This window comes from Marmota marmota, unplaced genomic scaffold (assembly GCF_001458135.2).
Source record: "Marmota marmota marmota unplaced genomic scaffold, marMar, whole genome shotgun sequence".
NCBI classification, from domain to species: domain Eukaryota; kingdom Metazoa; phylum Chordata; class Mammalia; order Rodentia; family Sciuridae; genus Marmota; species Marmota marmota.
The window spans coordinates 3,627,290-3,633,577 of NW_025999869.1; positions in this window are offsets into that span (position 1 = coordinate 3,627,290).

Sequence of the window (6,288 nt, forward strand, 5' to 3'; positions counted from 1 at the left end):
CCCCCCCCCCCAGCCTTCCTCTCGCCCCACTCCCTTCCCGGTTTCATCCTCCTCACTTTTCCGAATATTGTCGGCTGGCTGCTCCCTGTAATCCTTCCAGGTAATGTGAGAACGCAAGGACCTTGCACCAAAGGTCTATCCAGACTGCTGACAGAGATGGGGTCACTTTGGCCAACCCGGCCAGGAGCAGCTGGGGCCCAACAGGCTGCGGAAGGAAGGGGCCCAAGCTTCATAGGGAGGAGGCATTTGGCTGGAAGAGAAGGAGGATCTGGGGCTGTCTGCACTGGGGGCAAAGCCCCTGTGGTGTGGGCCAGAACCCAGCCCTGGCTGGTCTGCTGCCCTGCCATCTGTTTGCCCGAAGAAGATGTTTCCTTTTTCTTTTGCAGTATTGGGGACGGGACCCAGGGCTTTGCACACACAGGGCAAGTGCTTTGCCACTGAGTTAAGTCCCCAGCCCAAGAATGACACAGGTGTAACAGGGATTGCAAGCTCAGATGCACGGAGGCATCGAACAATCAATAAAATGAGGAGCAGGCTGTGGGGAACCAGCCCGCATGGCAGGGACCACGGTGGATCCTAACACATGGGTCTAGAACGGCTGCCCACCGTGAAATCTCCTGACTCACATGTGGGCAAAAAAAATCCAACTTTAGGAAGACACACCGTGTTTCCTAAGGGCAGGTGCTGTGTGACCACCTGCAGAGTGACGGGCACCTGCTGGAAGCCTCACAGCAGCCCCCATGGGTGTAGGTGTCCGTGGCAAGCCCCAGCAGGCCCCAGCTACCTAAGGGACAAAAAGGTGAATTCTGGAGAAGTGTCCAGGGCACTGCAGGAGCTGCTGGGGAGCCTGAGGCCTGCAGAGGGACGGCTGCCAACAGCCAGGCGAGGTGCTTCCCAGGCACCGCTGAAGCCCAGAACGCACCCTGGGCAGATGCATGCAGCAGGTGCTCCTAGTCCGACAACACACAATAATTCTAAACTCTCATAGTGTCTGTGTTCATTGCCTATGATTTCTGGAACAAATTCCTATAAAAACAGATGGTCTAACACAACAAAAAATTAATTTTCTTTTGGTTCTGCAGACCACAAGTTCAAGGTCGGAACCCCTGTAGTCAGCCAGGTTGCACTCCCTTCGCAGGTTCTAGGGGAGGGTCCTTCCTCCTTGCCCCTTCCACCTTCCAGGGGCTCCTGGCAATCTTGGGCTTTTGGCCTGTCACTCCAACCTCCATCTCTGAGGTCACATCCCATTTCTTCCATGTGGTCGCCCTCTTCTAAGTGCACACCGATTGTGCTGGGCCCACCAGATAATCCAGGATAACCGCCACATCTCAGTTTTTAACTTAATGACATTTGCCCAGTCCTATTTTGCAATACAATATTTACAGATTCCAGGGAGTGGGACATGGTGTCTTCACGGGAACGTTTTCTAGCCTACCACTGTGAGTTGGGGCTAGTCGTTACAGATTCAGAGCCCTGGGCAGGCACAGCCTCTGGGCTGAGCCTTGTCACAGACCTGCCCCCAGCACCAGGTGGTGGAGTGGAAGACGGGGCTTTAGCTGCTTCTGCAGGCACAGTCGATGGGTGGGCATCTCCAGGGAGAGAGGGCTTGGGGTGCAGAGCAGACCGTGGCTTGCTGTCCCTCCTCCCTTCTGCACTGAGACAGCTTTGAGAGGAAGGGGGACATCTCAGCCATCAGCTCCATGAGGCCAGGCACCATCTCTCTCTTGTGCCGAGGAGCTTAGCAAAATCCCTGGCACTTAGTAGGTGCTCAACATGGGTTCCCATCTTGCTGCCTCCCTGGTCTGTCTCTGCCTCCTGCTATTCAAGCAGCAAGCACGTCCTGGGGTGCCAGGGACAGATGTATACATTTACACACAGCCTTGGCCTCGGCCTGCCTGCTGGGGACACAGGCCACACCAAAAATACCCTTCTGCATGCCCCATTAATCAGAAGGCTGAAATTCAGAACTGTGAACAGTGGACCAAAAAGGGGGAGAATCGGGATTAATTTATGAGGCGTTGTGCTGCCTGGATGGCTCATTGCATCCCGGGCCTGGCAAGGTGGCCGCCTTCCGCGCTTCGAGACTTACTGTACTTCCACATCCAGGGGCTCTTTTGTAACATGCCAAGTATTCGCCGTTATTGTTCTAGGCACCTCCCGTTGGTCATCGGGCTCATTTATTTCAGTCGGAATTTCAGGAGCAGACACAACTCTTATTACTCATTGCTTCAGAGAGGGAATAAAAGAGCAATTGATATTTGGAAAAATGAAAAATATGTCCAGAACACTTTGGGTCTCGAGGCCAAGAAGGAAAATAAAAAAGGGGGGCAGGGGGAGGCTGGGGGAGAAGCCGGGCAGGCTCACCTCCGCGTGCACTCTGTCCTGGCCTGTCTTGGAGACACGGAGTCTAGAATGTCTACAGACAAATGAATCAACTGCCAGGGCCGGGAAGGCCTCAGACACCTGGGTCCTTCTGCACATGACCTCAGCCTCCACCTGCGGGAGCAGGGGTGGAAAGATTGCAGCGAGCGGCGAGGGAGTCTTCAGTTAGTTGAGTGTGCTAAGTCGGGTCCTGGGCTGGAGGGTGAGGGACAAACCCCCAAGGGGGTGTTGAATTCCTAAGGCCGCTTGCTCCCCAGTCCCAGACTCTTCATGGAAAGTTCGCCTAGGAATGGGATTCGGAGTCCAGACAGCGCAGCTGCCCTGCTCTCAGGAGCACTAGGGTCTGGGAGTGTGGAGGCTGCTGCTGGTGATCCAGGGGCACCGAGCAGGAGTGGCCCTCTGGAGGCCTGCAGGTGGGATTCTTTTGTGTGGTGTCAGCATGAGATCCGTGATTTTGCCGTCCCTGGAAGTCCTGGTTGAACTCCAAGGAGAGGGGTGATTTAGCTCTGTGTCACCCAAAGCAGTCACGGAGTGACAGTGTGCATGGAGGCTAGGGCTGGCCACGCCCCTGGGCTCCCTGTGATGGACTCAGGGGCCAGACAGTCCCTCCTGTGCTGTGAGACCGTGGACTGCGCATGGTACCCAACCTGGTCTTGGTGTCCTCATCCGCAGAGAGGATACAAATACCCCCTCTAGGGCCGTTGTGGGGAAACACAGAGCATGCATGCAGAAACGGGCCTGTGGCCATGGCAGCCCCGTCCCCTGCACGTTGGTGGGCAGCAGTGTGCTCCTTCCCTAGGGGATCATGGTGGCAGTGCCGTGAGGTAGAAACCTAGACTCCCTGTTGCCAGATGGGGAGCTGGGGCTGAGGGGGTTCAGGGCCTCACCTGTGACCCCAGAGCCCAAGTCCTCCATACCCACTGCCTGCCCTGCAGACCCGCCTCTCAGGGAGCACTTGGAGCAGGTGTGTGGGCGAGGGGAGGAGGTCATCTCCTGACCAGCCCGGCCCCACTCCTTTTCCTGGGTCCCAGGGAGACTGCTGTGTCTTCCACTGAGCACAAGTTGAAGTTGTTACAGGAATATATTGAACTAAAAGGATCCTTAAATAGTAGTTCCTCTCAGAGGCACAAGATGCCCACACCAGGAGGGACATCTGACAGCAGAGCCCAAGGGAGGAGGGGACCAAATTGCTCAGTCCTTGGTGCTGGGACAGGGGGAGCAGCATTGCTTCTGTATATGTTCCAGATGATTCTGTCCCTTTCTAATTATGTACATGTGAATTTGAGTAGAGATGGCCAAGGGCTCATAGATGGGCAGCCCGTGTAATGGCACCACAGACACTGGCCTTCCTAGCAGAGACTGAGTGCTCAGTGCCATCTATCAAATGGCCGTGGCCAAGGCCTGGAATCTGGGCCTGGCGTCCAGGGCTCTGGGTTGAAATGGCTCCAAGACAGATTAAAACATCCTTTCTGGGATGTTTCTGGGCTCAGTGATGCCCCAGTTCTGACTTCTGCACCCTGACTGGCCACACCCTGTGTCCTCTTTCCTGGGGTCCAGGGGTAGTCGGGGTCTCTGGAGGAGGCCTGAGTCTGCGTGGAATCCCTGCCCCTGTCCCAGCTGCAGGCCAAGTCCGTGAAACCCAGTGGGTGTGTAGCCGCGGCCCAGATCCAGGCCCCTGCAGGCTGAGCCAGGTTCTCTGCTTGGCTGTCATGGGTTCCTGGCAATGGGGACAGAGTGATCACTGACACAACAGCTGCGCGTCAGGTTGGGGTTTCATAAGGGACACCATGAAACCTTCTCCTGGGGCCATCATGCTTCCTGGGCTTTGCGGATGAGCCTAGTGACTGAATTCAAAGGAGCCTTGATGGGATCGCAGGCTGGGGCGGTGCAGGGAAGGATGGCGTGCCCTGGGCCTGCATGAGAGGAGCCAATAGGAGCTTCCAGGGGCCTGGACGCCTGGACCCAGGGCACCTTCGCCAGCCGTGGGTCAGTGGAGGGTGAGCTGTGGAGCCGAGCACTCCCAGTGCCAATGCTGTTGGATACTTCATGTGGCCCTGCACCGGTTTCCCCATATGCAAAATAGGCCTAACCATATGTCACCCATGTCACAAGGCCCATGTGTCCATGTTGGGGTGACTTGGAGTAGAGGGGACCAGAGCCTTGTGTGCTGCTGGTCTCTGCTCCCAATACCAATAGTGATGACAGTGGCCAAGATGGTGGGATGACAGCAGCCTGCGTGGCCGAGCTCCTGCCGCACCCCATCTCCCAAGCCTGACCATCTCAGTCCTCACCCTCTGATAGATACCAGTTTTCTCTCTGCTTAGCAGAAGAGGAACTGGTCACCACGTCCATGACTATGAAGCCATCCCCGCCCCCAAGAGCCACACACACAGTGAACACACACTGAGGTGCTCTGAGTGCCACTGGCCGCTCAGGTCTGGCAGGGGCCCCTCCTTGGCTTAGTCCTCCATCCACAGGACCTCTCCATACCCACGTGGACCACAGAGGTGAACACTTTTTTTTCCCCAGTTGTAAATATTTTAAGAGTGGAGCTTTCCCTCTAAAATTGAACTTTCCGGCTCTTCCTGAAGGATGAGCATCTGGCTAAATGGATGAGTTCTTGTGTGGCTTGCTGGGTGCTGGGTGCACCTTCTTTCTTTAGATGGATCCTGATCCTGCTGGTCACCAGGCAGAGTCATGCTACTCACCCGGCCTTGGAGGCCTTTGGCTTGTGATCCCTACCCTTGGATCTTCCTCCCCATTTAGTTACCTGACCGCAATGCCTTGGGTTGTTGGTGGACACCCCCTGTGCAGTTTTTTGGTCTGTCCCCGCAGGACACCACTCCTATGCAGGGGAAACACCTTCTGTCTGGGGCTATGTGGGTTCCAGGGCTGATCAGATTAACTAAAGTGGATGGAAAAGATTCGGTGACCTCAGAGAGGCTGTGTCACCATCACACCTCCATCCTGGTGGGGTGGTGGATTGGAACCACGGGTAATTAAGCTCCTGCTGTGTCTGGGAAGGGGGGCTGAGACCAATGTCCCCATTCTATGAATGGATAGTGACACCCAGGAGAAGCAGAGGCCTCTCCAAGGTCAGGACTGGCTTGCTGATTGCAGAACTGGGATTCGAACCCAGGTCTCTTGGTTCCCACGTCTGCCTCTTCCCACACATGCCCCGGCCAACTCTCCACGCCAGGCCACTCTCTGCCAAAGAGAAGACCTTTGCAATGTTTTGAGTCCTTGAAGGCAAACCAAAAGAATTCCCTACTTGCGGCTGGCATTTCAAGCATGGGTTTATAGCTTTTCTGGTGAGAACCGTCCAGGGGCCTATCGCCCCGCGTGAAATAGATACTTTTCCAATCAAAGAGTCAAACCAGAAGTTGGCTCCCTAAAAAACCACTTGTCTGGAACGTTCGCCAGCCCTGAAGGTTCGAAGCGCTGATGCTGAAGGCAGCCTCAGACGTGCACAGAGCGGGGTGGAGGGTGGGAACGAGCAGCCACGGTGGAAACACACACAGGCCGTGCCTTCGGGGCTCCCGGGTTGGCCAGGCCTCTCCTCGCCGAACCCCAGATGAGCTCTTATTTTATGAGATTTTTCTTTCATGAAACAAAAACAGCAATTAAAGAGAAAAACCTTCTATAAACAAGTGTCTATAGTTCTCGTTTGCTTAACTTTTTTCAACCTTATGAAAAGTTGGAACCGAATTTGCCTTCGGAAGGAAGGTTCGGGAAGTATTTTCTTTCAGGTTCATTCAAAATAGTCGCACCTCCTTCTCCGCCCCTTCCCGCAGTCTGATGTTTCCAACGGTCTCCACCATGTCCTGGACACGCAGGGTGTTATCATCAAGCGCCAAGTTTATGGGGACAGGCAGGCGACCGGAATGTCATTTCTGATCTACCCCC